The sequence below is a fragment of the Babylonia areolata genome, chromosome 14, assembly GCF_041734735.1.
Source record: "Babylonia areolata isolate BAREFJ2019XMU chromosome 14, ASM4173473v1, whole genome shotgun sequence".
In the NCBI taxonomy this organism is placed as follows: domain Eukaryota; kingdom Metazoa; phylum Mollusca; class Gastropoda; order Neogastropoda; family Buccinidae; genus Babylonia; species Babylonia areolata.
In genome coordinates, this window is record NC_134889.1 from 3,900,076 (window position 1) to 3,915,250 (window position 15,175).

Genomic DNA, 15,175 nt, shown 5'->3' on the forward strand with positions numbered 1-15,175 from the left:
TGACCCAACCTTTAGCTTCCGTCGTCAGAATTGTGGTATTCTTTGTCAACATTCACCTCTTCAGTATAAGAGCCTTCCGCTTGCAATATTTTGATGATGGTAATTGGGGTGAAACGCTGTTAACGTCGTCTCTTTCGCCGTTCGTATGGAGAGAGTTAAGACACATTTTTGAGGAGGAAAAGATTAGAAGAAAAAAGTAAGAGGGGGAGGTTGGAAGTGACTGGATTATTTAATACCATCTCTCTCTCTGTGCTTGTGTGTGTGTGTGTGTGTGTGTGTGTGTGTGTGTGTGTGTGTGTGTGTGTGTGTTTATCTCTCTCTCTCTCTCTCTCTCTCTCTCTCTCTCTCTCTCTGTGTCTCTGTCTGTCTCTGTCTCAGTCTCAGTCTGTCTGTCTGTCTGTCTGTCTCTCTCCCTTTGTGTGTGTGTGTGTGTGTGTGTGTGTGTGTGTGTGTGTGTGTGTGTGAGTGTGTTTGTCTCTCTCTCTCTCTCTCTCTCTGTGTCTCTGTCTGTCTCTGTCTCAGTCTCAGTCTGTCTGTCTGTCTGTCTGTCTGTCTGTCTGTCTCTCTCCCTTTGTGTATGTGTGTGTGTGTGTGTGTGTGTGTGTGTGTGTGTGTGTGTGTGTGTGTGTGTGTGTGTGTTTGTCTCTCTCTCTCTCTCTGGCTGTCTGTCTGTCTGTCTCTCTCTCCCTTTCCTGTCTTCCGGTATGACACACTTCACACCAACGGGTAAATTTAAGAACTCTTGTTTCATCACCAGACTGTGTTCTGAGCAATGCAAAGTGCACCCGTTGTCTCTCTATAAACTGGAGGTATGAGGGGGACAAAAAATACTGCTGTTGTTCTTGGTCTGAATGCCATTCAGGGTCAGCCTGATATTGCTGTCACCAACACTGTTGTGTGATGTGCGATGCCGTGAATGGCCATCACATATCGACACAGACAGGAGCACAGCTGGGATACACAGAGAAGCGAAGACACGAATGGCTGTATGGAAAATGGACTTCTTCCCCCATCTGATTTCGTCTCCACCATACCATCGGTTAGTTTAGTTTTGTAATGACTAGGTGTACCTGTTTTATTAGAACAAACTGTGTAGAAAAACAAAACAACAACAAAACAACCAACCAACCAACAACAACAACAAAAAAAAAAACAAAAAAAAACCAGACGAGTTTATTTTTTGTATTTGTTTTTGTATTTCTTTTTATCACAACAAATTTCTCTGTGTGAAATTCGGGCTGCTCTCCCTAGGGAGAGCGCGTCGCTATACTACAATGCCACCCCTTTTTTTTTTTTTGTTTGTTTGTTCCTGCGTGCAGTTTTATTTGTTTTTTCCATCGAAGTGGATTTTTTCTACAGAATTTTGCCAGGAACAACCCTTTTGTTGCCGTGGGTTCCTTTATGTGCGATAAGTGCGTGCTAGCACACGGGACCTCGGTTTATCGTTTCATCCGAATGACTAGCGTCCAGACCAACCACTCAAGGTCTAGTGGAGGGGGAGAAAATATCGGCGGCTGAGCCGTGATTCGAACCAGCGCGCTCAGATTCTCTCGCTTCCTGGGCGGACGCGTTACCTCTAGGCCATCATTCCACATGAAGAGGAGAAGCCTCAGTGTTCTGGTGTCCAGCCTGTGTGACACAGCACTACGTCACCTTGCTGTGTGCGCACCAGACACTGCACGTGATGCACGACTGGAAGAAGAAATAAAAAAAGGGGGGGTCAGTCATCTACTTGACACAGAAAATGCACGCGACGCTCCGCTGTATAGAAATAAGTCATCTGTTTGGCAAAGATAACGCACGTGACACAGCTAAAAAAAAAACAACAACCCATAGTCGCCAGTATTTTCTCCCCCTCCACTAGACCTTGAGTGGTGGTCTGGACGCTAGTCATTCGGACGAGACGATAAACCGAGGTCCCGTGTGCAGCATGCAGTAAGCGCACGTAAAAGAACCCACGGCAACGAAATGGTTGTCCCTGGCAAAATTCTGTTCAAAAATCAATATCTAAACATGGGTTGTTTTTGTTGTTGTTGTTTTTTAAGCGTGATACTTTGGTTGCAGTATTCGATGTGATGACTCTGACGGGCGCAATAGCTGAGTGGTTAAAGCGTTGGACTTTCAATCCAAGGGTCCCGGGTTCGAATCACGGTGACGGTGCCTGGTGGGTAAAGGGTGGAGATTTTTACGATCTCCCAGGTCAACATATGTGCAGACCTGCTAGTGCCTGAACCCCCTTTGTGTGTATACGCAGGCAGAAGATCAAATACCCACGTTAAAGATCCCGTAATCCATGTCAGCGTTCGGTGGGTTATGGAAACAAGAACATACCCAGCATGCACACCCCCGAAAACGGAGTATGGCTGCCTACATGGCGGGGTAAAAACGGTCATACACGTAAAAGCCCACTCGTGTGCATACGAGTGAACGCAGAAGAAGAAAGAAGATGTGATGACTCCTTTTAAATCATGTTATTTTGGTATATTTTGGGCATTTAAGAAATTCTTTAAAGTCCGCGGTAAAAGGGACGTTGCTATCCCACCAAGCACACCCCAATTTATCCGCTTTTTCCACATTTCCCGAGATCGTCTTCGACTGGCTAATCTGGCAGAAACTTGGTCCACAACAGAGTCCATTCAGTTAACATAATGTGTGTGTGTTTTGTGTGTGTTTTGTTGTTGTTGTTGTTGTTGTTGTTGTTGTTGTGTGTGTGTGTGTGTGTGTGTGTGTGTGTGTGTGTGTGTGTGTGTGTGTGTGTGTGTGTGTGTGTGTGTGTGTGTGTGTGTGTGTGTGTGTGTGTGTGTGTGTGTGTGTGTGTGTGTGTGTGTGTGTGTGTGTGAGTGTGTGTGTGTGTGTGTGTGTGAGTGTGTGTGTGTGTGTGAGTGTGTGTGTGTGTGTGTGAGTGTGTGTGTGTGTGTGTGTGTGTGTGTGTGTGAGTGTGTGTGTGTGTGTGTGTGAGTGTGTGTGTGTGTGTGTGTGTGAGTGTGTGTGTGTGTGTGTGTGAGTGTGTGTGTGTGTGTGTGTGAGTGTGTGTGTGTGTGTGTGTGAGTGTGTGTGTGTGTGTGTGTGTGAGTGTGTGTGTGTGTGTGTGTGTGTGTGTGTGTGTGTGTGTGTGTGTGTGTGTGTGTGTGAGTGTGTGTGTGTGTGTGTGTGTGTGTGTGTGTGTGTGTGTGTGTGTGTGAGTGTGCACACCGCAACATGTAGGCTGTTTTCTGAAGATTTGCACAGACCTGTCTAGACAGGGCTGACCGAAACTTAGTGAAACGTGAAAAAGTTGATTCAAATTATCTTTAATGATCATTCTAGTTAATTGAGAGTCCACTTTAGAATATTCATATGCGGTAAAGACGTTGATGGTGTAGATAGTGTCACATGATCCGGAAAAACGGTTTAATCCGGAAGATTTACAACCTATCATTGTTATGACTGTGAATATTTTTTCCTACGATGTTTAATCCAAATTTGGTATTGGCAGACAAAGTATTTCCAGAGAAAATGGCAATGTTCGAGTTTACCACGGACACACACACACACACACACACACACACACACACACACACACACACACACACACACACACACACACACACGCAACCGAACACCCGGTTATGACATAGACTCACTTTATTTTGCACAAGTGAGTCATAGATTACACAAAAGCTGAGAGCTGCAGTCAAAACTGAACCCACACTGATATTTTACCAAGGTCAGCTGTGAATGGGTTAACCTACAAACGCTGACGATGTTTTTCTATCGGTGGAATGTGCAGTGTCCATCCTCCTCGCTGTTTCTGAGTGCCGCGCAGTGAAACGGTGTATCAGTTTCCTTTGTAATTTGTGTTTGAATTTGTATTTCTTTTTATCACAACAGAATTCTCTGTGTGACGTTCGGGCTGCTCTCCCCGGGGAGAGCGCGTCGCTACACTACAGATCCACCCATTTGTGTGTGTGTGTGTTTTTCCTTCGTGCACTTTTATTTGTTTTTTTTTTTTCTATCGAAGTGGATTTTTCTACAGAATTTTGCCAGGAGCAACCTTTTTGTTGCCGTGGGTTCTTTTACGTGCGCTCAGCGCATGCTGTACACGGGTCCTCGGTTTATCGTCTCATCCGAATGACTAGCGTCCAGACCACCACTCAAGGACTAGTGGAGGGGGAGAAAATATCGGCGGCTGAACCGTGATTCGAACCCAGCGCGCTCAGATTCTCTCGCTTCCTGGGCGGACGCGTTACCTCTAGGCCATCACTCCACTTGTCACTGTACTTGTTCGTCATGGTTGTATGGTTACTTGGTAGGTGTGTCACATACATCTTTCAAATGAAAATGGTTATTTGTACATCAAACAATACAACCACAGGACCTGGGGTGGTTCTTATCATGGCATCACCGTCATCTGGATATTTTACGCTGAGAAGAAATGCAAGCGAGAATTATACATGGCCTGTGTGGAGCAAAATATCTGTGCCAGTCCGACATTCATTCATGATCAGTGTCAAGGAGCTGTCACCATATCCAGTCAACATCCAGCTGTATCGATGTCGTCATGGATGTCAAAGATCCGACGACAGATTTCTAATCTGGAATGTGTACAAGTGGGTGCCTGAGATTGCTCAACTGTATTCTTTTAATGAGACACAACTCATTGCTTCTTTTAAGAGTGATGAATGCATCAAAGAAACCAATACAGCATGCTTTCAGTTCTATATTTCATTTTTTCCTGAAAGTAAAGTACCCCAGAAGCTACCCAGTGGTCTGTGGAACTGTTCAGTGGATCACTACTCCAGCTTTCAGCACCACATGGACTGTAACCTGGAGACAGAGTGTGAAGATGGACAGGATGAAACAGAACACTGTCCCTTCAGCAGTGCTGACTGTCAGGGGTTGCTGGCCTTATGTGACCGGTGTTACAAATTTGTGAAACTGGAAAAAAATGAAGGAGATGGAAGCGATGCCGCCAGCATTGCTAACATTGCTCGTGAGTATTGTAATTCGCTCGGTGGCAGACTAAGTCTTCCAACATGTCTGCATGATCCATACGGTTCCATTGCCAATAAAGCAAACAGATACTGGGGTAGCCTATTTAGTTTTATGATAAATTTTTATTCAAATGATGTGGCATTGCCTAATCTATATAGACATAGTATATATACTGAAGACAGAACTGTATTCCATCATTTATTTGAGGGTTCTTATACTGGTTACTATGGTGGCCTCATTGCCTGTGTCGTACTTCATCTAAAAGAAATGCATATTTTCAGCGTAGAATGCTATTGGTTGAATTATAAGGTGTCTTGTGAAATAAGATCAAACGTGACTGCAGATCAGTCCCACGACCCAGCGGGCATTTCTTTTACCAGCACACAACTGTCACAGTCAAAGGGAGAGTACTCTGTGACAGAGTGTCACGATGGTTCTGTGACCCACAAGGTTCTCTCTTGTGCTTACAACTATAGTGAAGTGTGTGGTCAACAGTATACACCTCTTTGCCATCATTCTGATCAGTCATCAAACATGCATACGTTAAATCACACAGATCTTCACGTCACTTTAACCCCCACGTTCACGTGCAGTGAAGACATAACCACTCTGTCATATTCCTTGGTATGTGACTTCACAGCTGACTGTGTGGATTCCAGCGATGAATCTTTCTGTCAGCATCCCCAGTGTGTCAACACGGTTTTCACGTGCACCAATGGTCAGTGTATCTCCTTTGATAACGTGTGTGATCAAGTGTCTCACTGTCAGGATGAATCAGATGAAAAGAGTTGCACTGCTTTCAAAGTGATGTACGTTTCCTGGAGACGTTTTTCATCTCCTGTTCTTGTCGATTTCAATGAAATTTCACAGTTTATCTCAGTCCCAATGAATTCCAATGAGTCTTGTCCAGATAGTCATTATCGTTGTCCTGGAGAATTCAACGACTGTCTGCCTGTTTACACACGATGCAATGAGATGTATGATTGTATGGAGCATGAGGATGAAGAGGGGTGTGAGGAGATGACATGTCCAGGGTTTCTTCGATGTCGATATTCCATGATATGTGTACACAGTGACCACGTGTGTGATGGCTGGCCTCACTGCCCAATGCATGACGATGAACTATGGTGCAATGCAACCTGCCCTGTAGCCTGTCTCTGTCAGGTTCACACTTTTCTCTGTGTCCAGCCTTTCCATGCTGCACTCTTCCCTCAGATCCGCTCCTTGGATGCCACAGGTTCAGGTCTGACACTGTCTGATGTGAACAGTAACATCTATCTTATCCATCTGGTTCTTGCCGAGTGTTCTCTGTTCTGGATACCTGAAATGAAGATGTTAAATCTAAGATTCCTTGACCTCAGTGACAACAAACTGACACACATCAACATGACTTTAATTTTTAACTTAGGAAATATGGAGTCACTGTCCTTGTCTGGCAACCCCATCTCATCACTCCATGCTGATCCATCGATTGTTCAGCAAAGTGCTCTCACTGTGATGGATCTCTCACACACAGTACTGACAGCATTTGATTCAAAAGTGTTGACACCATTTTTCCGCTTACAGAAACTGGATTTATCTTTTACTTCCATCCACACTGTAAATCCTGATGGTTTTACGTACACTCCACATCTGACTGAACTGTACATGGATGGCAGTCCTGTGAAAACCTTCCCACCTGACATTTTCAAAACGCTTTCCAATCTACGCTTTATTTCAGCAGAAAACTATAAACTATGCTGTAAAGAAATGCTCCCTGAAAATTTTGATGTCACATCTTGTCATGCCCCTAAGGATGAGATTTCATCGTGTGAAGATTTATTGCAGTCGTGGACATACCGTGGGTTTCTGTGGCTGATCACCTGTCTGGCACTGTGTGGAAATGTTTTCTGTTTTTGTGCACGTTTGTTTGTAAGGAGCATGACCTCTTCCAGTGGCTTCAGTGTGTTTGTCACCAACCTTACTGTTGCTGACTTTCTGATGGGTATTTATATGACTATAATAGGTACAGCTGATGAACGGTTTCGTGGCAGATATCTTCATTTTGATGACACATGGAAAAGCAGTATGGCCTGTAAAGTGGCTGGTTTTCTGTCTCTGTTGTCCAGTGAGGTGTCAGCTCTGATCATCTGCCTGATCACTTTAGATCGTTTTATTGTCCTCTGCTTTCCATTCAGCACCTGGAGGTTTGAGCGAACATCAGCAACAGTGGTTTGTCTACTGATCTGGTTAGTTGGCTGGTCTCTTGCCTTGTTGCCTTTACTCCCAGTGACATCACACTGGGAATTTTACAGCCAGACAGGTATCTGTATTCCACTGCCGGTAACGAAACAAGAATTCAAAGGTAAATTGTATTCCTTTTGTGTCATGATCATTTTCAATTTCGTCCTCTTTTTATTCATCTCTTTGGGTCAGGCATTCATCTACTGGTCCATACAGAGCAACGCTTTGAAGACAAGCTCTACCAAGGTGTCACAAGACATTACCATTGCTCAGCGGCTGATTACTATTGCAGTCACAGATTTCATGTGCTGGTTTCCTATTGGATTGTGTGGAATTCTAGCACTGGCTGGTATTCCCATTCCTGGAGAAGTGAACGTGGCTTTAGCAATATTCATACTACCTTTAAACTCTGCTATCAATCCCTTTATGTATACATTAAACACTTTGGCAGAAAAGTGGACAAAATCAAAGGAAACTAAACTTTTAAAATGGCTGGAGTCTCATACAGACTTGGCTGAGATTCAACAGCTTTAGGGTCATTCAATTCAGTCGATGAGAACCTTAAAGTAATAACAAAATACAGAATTCAAAATGCTTTCTTATTCCATCCAGCGAGATTCATGTGTGGTGTATGCTACACATCACTTCATGGGAATCAGGCAATCAGTATGATGATGATGATGGAGTCTCCCGTCGGACCGACGGATGAGTAGGCAGGCAGGCTTATCTGTCGGTGTGTGTCCTCATATGGGAGAAGAGGGCGATTCTGGATGCGCAGCACTCCCTTCATGTGTTGCAAGGGAAAACGTCTCCAGAAGTTGAGCCCTGCTTCCTTCGCTCACGCTTCTCCTTTTAGGCAGTCAATATGACTACATAAGAAAATGTATGCTTAAATGCTAAATGGATGTGAACCTCTCGTGCAATATTCACATTTATGCCCATGCATAGATCACACTACTTTAGTAGTGTCAATCTACCAAGATATGCTTGAGCGCGCGCTGTGTGTGTGTGTGTGTGTGTGTGTGTGTGTGTGTGTGTGTGTGTGTGTGTGTGTGTGTGTGTGTGTGTGTGTGTGTGTGTGTGTGTGTGTGTGTGTGCCGGACGTTTCTTTATCAAACACACACATTAAATGAGAGGCAAGAGACCTCATGAATCAATCAATCAATGCATAAATACACAGTTTAGTTTCAGTTTCTCAAGGAGGCGTCACTGCGTTCAGACAAATTCATATATACGCAACACCACATCTGCCAGGAATATTCCTGACCAGCAGTATAACCCAAAGCGCTTAGTCAGGCCTTGAGTGCATGCATATCCATGTATTTCTGTACCTCATCAAAGTGGATTTCCTCGCAGACGAATAAACACATAGCATACTTATTCTCAGTGAGACAAATGCACACAACTTCAAGCAGTTTTTTCCCCCCGAACTTTCCTATTATCTTCCATGCTGATGAATAGCAGACACAGGGAAATGAACCACAAAATTCTTCAAAAAAAGTCAGTTTTTTTGTGTTTGGTTTTTCATTGGTGCCTTACAATTTTGGAATAGTTTGTTTTCTACATTCCGACGATAATGAACAGTGTCTGGGTAATGACGATGCTGCTATGGAGGTCCATTTAGGTTTGGGACAATTAGACAAGGCTGCTATGGAGGTCCATTTAGGTTTGGGACAATTAGACAAGGCTGCTATGGAGGTTCATTTAGGTTTGGGACAATTAGACAAGGCTGCTATGGAGGTCCATTTAGGTTTGGGACAATCGGACAAGGCTGCTATGGAGGTCCATTTAGGTTTGGGACAATCGGACAAGACTGCTATGGAGGTCCATTTAGGTTTGGGACAATATGACAAGGCTGCTATGGAGGTCCATTTAGGTTTGGGACAATTAGACAAGGCTGCTATGGAGGTCCATTTAGGTTTGGGACAATTAGACAAGGCTGCTATGGAGGTTCATTTAGGTTTGGGACAATTAGACAAGGCTGCTATGGAGGTCCATTTAGGTTTGGGACAATCGGACAAGGCTGCTATGGAGGTCCATTTAGGTTTGGGACAATCGGACAAGACTGCTATGGAGGTCCATTTAGGTTTGGGACAATTAGACAAGGCTGCTATGGAGGTCCATTTAGGTTTGGGACAATTAGACAAGGCTGCTATGGAGGTCCATTTAGGTTTGGGACAATTAGACAAGGCTGCTATGGAGGTCCATTTAGGTTTGGGACAATTAGACAAGGTTGCTATGGATGTCCATTTAGGTTTGGGACAAGTAGACAAGGCTGCTATGGAGGTCCATTTAGGTTTGGAACAATATGACAAGGCTGCTATGGAGGTCCATTTAGGTTTGGGACAATTAGACAAGGCTGCTATGGAGGTCCAGTTAGGTTTGGGACAATTAGACAAGGCTGCTATGGAGGTCCAGTTAGGTTTGGGACAATATGGCTGCGCTCTCATGATATTGTCAAACTGTTCTTTATTAAAGTTAGCTAGCTATGTGTTAAATAGTCCAGCTGGTTGTTTATTGTAGGTCCCAACATGAACCTCTTTTCAAATAATAATCTACAGAAGTAGTGCATACAATATTTGATTATTGATTTTTTTTTTTTTAATTTCTTTTTCTTTTCTTTTTGTCCTAATCCCGCTTCCCCCGTCCCGCCTCTCACACACACCCTTCCAATATTATGTTTTTTCTTTCTCCAATCACTGACACTCACCCTCTCCATTTTAGATTTTGTACTCTATCTTTTCCACATTCTGTTCTCTCTGTCTGTCTGTCTGTCTGTTTCTTCCTTTCTTAGTCCCCTCCCCCTTGCCCCCACCTCCCCCCCTTCCCCTCCACCTCAACCGCTCCCATTTTCATTCGAATATACAGAAATGTCGATTTCTAATTAATAATAACAATCATCATTATATTAGAAATGATAATAATCCAAATGATAATAATATCATTTATTTTCAGTCTAATATCATCATCTTAGATGAACAGACTATAAATAAATAAACGAACGAACATGTCCCGGCGTCAACAAGGCTAAGAGGTATGGACACCTGCCGTGTTGGCCAGGGAAGTTTTAGCGACACTCCCAAAGACGCATCCGCGAAGTGGGTGACCCTCAACTGTGTGGTCCCAGTCTTCCCATGTGAGCTCAGCTATGGGTAGGAGCCGGCCACGAGCAGATTCCCCCCCCCCCTACCCCGCCCCCCGCCAACCCTTAAACCCTTCCTTCCCCCCCCCCCCCCCCCCCCCCCCCCCCCACACACACACACACACCTCTGATGGGGATTAAACCCACGTCCTCCTAGTTGTCAGTCCGTCACGCTAAACATGAATCAATCAATAAATAAAAAAAATAAGCAAATAAAGAAACACACACACACACACACACACACACACACACACATATATATATATATATATATATATATATAGAGAGAGAGAGAGAGAGAGAGAGAGAGAGAGAATGCGAATGCGAATGCGAATATTTTATTTGAGATAGGCCATCACTCACACACACACACACACACACACACACACACACACACACACACACACACACACACACACACACACACACACACACACACACACACACACACACACACACACACAGTTATTAAAAAAACAATCGATAGTTGAATTAAATGAATAACTAATGAACATGAATGTGACTAGGTGGGGAGTCGGGGTCGGGGTCGGGGTCTGGGTGGGGGTGGAGGTAGGTGGGGTTCAGTGGAAACAAAACAACAACAAAACAAACAAAAGTCCGTAAAGGTCAGTTCTCGCAGTGAAAAAGACTCTTACCACTGACCGATTCAGACCACAGTACAGTGCTGAGCAGTCTACTCACTGGGAACACCAGACGCCATTATCGCCACAGTATATCTGTTCGTTTTCTTGTATGTGTTTGTTTTTTGTTTGTTTGTTTTTCTCTCTCTCTTCCCTGTTTGCAAGTGTATTTGTTTTATTTGTTTTTTCTGTTGTTGTTTTTTAAACCAAAGTGGATTTTTCTAATGGGTTTTTTTTTGTTTGTTTTTTTTTAGAGGGACTATCGTCGATTGTTTATTTGTTTATTCATTTATTTATTTTTTGTTAAAAGATAAATACCATCTTGGGCTTCGTAGGTGGTGTCCTAAGTACGTTAAATCAGAACAGGCACCACTGAGCACCACCCGGAAGTGACTCAGTAGCAGTGCAGGGTCTCCTCTGGTGTGTGGCCTCCTGGCGACCTAACATCGATAGTTCCCTGTGGACTGCCGACACTGGGAGTGTGACAGACGAACCCGGGTGTGGCTGTGTTTAAGGGGGACTCGGAATAAGCGGCGTGGGGAGTAATGTCAATGAAACGGTGCAGATGACGGGGCAGCTAAAAAAAAAAAAAAAAAAAAAAAAAAAAAACCTTCAGGACGCTGCACATAAAAGACAAAGTCTGTCTCAAAGATCTCTCATTTCAACATATGTGCTGACCTGCTAGTGCCTGAACCCCCTTTGTGTGTATACGCACGCAGAAGATCAAATACGAACGTTAAAGATCCTGCAATCCATGTGAGCGTTCGATGGGTTATGGAAACAAGAACATACCCAGCATGCACACCCCCGAAAACGGAGTACGACTGCCTATATGGTGGGGCAAATAAACAACACGGTCATACACGTAAAATGTTACATATCTGTCTGGGTGTGTATGTGTGCGTGCCTGAAATCTGATTGAATGACACAGGAAACGAACGACGAGCGCCAAATGACATCTGTCAGTCGGCTCTACCCAGGTAGGCAGCCTGTTGTGCAAATGACCCCGTGTTTGTGAATCACTTAGAGCTTGGTCTCCGACCGAGGATAGGCGCTATGTAAGTATCCATATCATCCAGTAGAGTGGTCCTTCCTTGTTAAGCTGTCCAGGCTGATGAAGTGCCCAATACCGGCAGAACCCCATGTGGCACTCAATCTTCTTCTTCTTCTTCTGCGTTCGTGGGCTGCAACTCCCACGTTCACTCGTACATACGCGAGTGGGCTTTTACGTGTATGACCGTTTTTACCCCGCCATGTAGGCAGCCATACTCTGCTTTCGGGGATGTGCATGCTGGGTATATTCTTGTTTCCATAACCCACCGAACGCTGACATGGATTACAGGATCTTTAACGTGCGTACTTGATCTTCTGCTTGCGTATACACACGAAGGGGGTTCAGGCACTAGCAGGTCTGCACATATGTTGACCTGGGAGAACGTAAAAATCTCCACCCTTTACCCACCAGGCGCCATCACCGTGATTCGAACCCGGGACCCTCAGATTGAAAGTCCAACGCTTTAACCATTCGGCTATTGCGCCCGTCTGGCACTCAATGATACGTGGACCTTATGGAATCATCGTGTGATAAAGTGACTCCGTTATGTGCCAGTACCACTGCGTCACAGCGCTGGAACCGGGCCTTGTCGAATCTGGGACGCCATGGAATCACACTCGGTAACAGCCATTCCAATAGGGCCCAGTTCCAATAGAGCCCAGTAACAAAAGGATACATTTGATGAACAAATGGTGACTGCTGGACCTTTTAAAACAAGGTTAAAATGGTAAAAAGAAAATGGTTTAAAATAGGACACATTGCCGTCAGTAGACAACACAGGGTGCACAGTGCCATTATGACCCAGTTCCAATGGTGCCAAATACCAAAAGAACCCAGTACTATTATGACCCAGTACCAATAGGACACATTACCAATAGGACACAGTACCAACAGGACACAGTACCAACAGGACACATTACCAATAGGACATAGTACCAATAGGACACAGTACCAATAGAACACAGTACCAATACGACCCAGTACCAAAAAAGGACCCAGTACCAATAGGACACAGTACCAATAGGCACCAATAGGGCCCAGTACCAATAGGACCCAGTACCAACAGGACACAATACCTATAGGACACAGTACCAACAGGACACAATACCTATAGGACCCAGTACCAACAGGACACAATACCTATAGGACACAGTACCAATAGGACCCAGTACCACTAGGACACATTACCAGCAGGACACAGTACCAATAGGACCCAGTACCAACAGGACACAGTACCAATAAGACAGTACCAATAGGACACATTACCAATAGGACACAGTAACACTAGCATTCAGTACCAACAGGACCAGTACCAATATGGTCCAGTATATGTTCGTTTTGTGTAAGGTACGTTCGAAGAGCAGGATATATTACTTGTCCAAAATGAGTTCTAATGGCACAGGGCTCTGATGATACAGTACCAATAGGACCCGGTACCAACAGGACACAGTACCAATAAGACACAATACCAACAGGACACATTACCAATAGGACACAGTACCAACAGGACACATTACCAGTAGGACCCAGTACCAACAGGACACAGTACCAATAAGACACAGTACCAACAGGACACATTACCAATAGGACACAGTACCAACAGGACACATTACCAATAAGACACAGTACCAACAGGACACATTACCAATAGGACACAGTACCAATAGGACACATTACCAATAGGACCCAGTACCAACAGGACACAGTACCAATAGGACCCAGTACCAACAGGAACCAGTACCAATAGGACACATTACCAACAGGACACAGTACCAATAGGACCCAGTACCAATAGGACCCAGTACCAATAGGACACAGTACCAATAGGACACATTACCAACAGGACACAGTACCAACAGGACCCAGTACCAATAGGACCCAGTACCAATAGGACACAGTACCAATAGGACCCAGTACCAACAGGACACAGTACCAATAGGACCCAGTACCAATAGGACCCAGTACCAACAGGACACAGTACCAATAGGACACAGTACCAATAGGACCCAGTACCAACAGGACACAGTACCAATAGGACCCAGTACCAATAGGACCCAGTACCAATAGGACACAGTACCAATAGGACACAGTACCAACAGGACACAGTACCAATAGGACACAGTACCAACAGGACACAGTACCAATAAGACAGTACCAATAGGACCCAGTACCAATAGGACCCAGTACCAATAGGACCCAGTACCAATAGGACACAGTACCAACAGGACCCAGTACCAATAGGACCCAGTACCAATAGGACCCAGTACCAATAGGACCCAGTACCAATAGGAGACAGTACCAATAGGACCCAGTACCAATAGGACCCAGTACTAATAGGACCCAGTACCAATAGGACCCAGTACCAATAGGACCCAGTACTAATAGGACCCAGTACCAACAGGACACAGTACCAACAGGACCCAGTACCAATAGGACCCAGTACTAACAGGACCCAGTACCAACAGGACCCAGTACCAATAGGACCCAGTACCAATAGGACACAGTACCAACAGGACACAGTACCAATAGGACACATTACCAACAGGACACAGTACCAATAGGACACAGTACCAACAGGACACAGTACCAACAGGACACAATACCAATAGGACACAGTACCAACAGGACACAGTACCAACAGGACACAGTACCAACAGGACACAATACCAATAGGACCCAGTACCAACAGGACACATTACCAATAGGACCCAGTACTACTAGGACACATTACCAACAGGACCAGTACCAATAGGACACATTACCAACAGGACCAGTACCAATAGGACACATTACCAATAGGACCCAGTACCAGTAGGTCCCAGTACCAACAGGACACAGTACCAATAGGACACAGTACCAACAGGATACAGTACCAATAGGACCCAGTACCAATAGGACCCTGTACTAGCAGGACCCAGCACCAACAGGACCAGTACCAATAGGACACATTACCAACAGGACACAGTACCTATAGGACCCAGTACCAATAGGACACAGTACCAACAGGACACAGTACCTATAGGACCCAGTACCAATAGGACCCAGTACCAACAGGACCCAGTACCAATAGGACACATTACCAACAGGACACAGTACCTATAGGACACAGTACCAATAGGACCCAGTACCAACAGGACACAG

General features: G+C 44.7%; 1 non-coding gene across 1 annotated transcript; it reads left to right on the forward strand.

Annotated features, from left to right (window-relative positions):
- Positions 1-2,087: 2,087 nt before the first annotated feature.
- On the forward strand, positions 2,088-2,163 carry Trnae-uuc (transfer RNA glutamic acid (anticodon UUC)). The gene has a single exon. It is a non-coding gene; the product is annotated as a tRNA-Glu (tRNA).
- The last annotated feature ends 13,012 nt before the right edge of the window (positions 2,164-15,175 follow it).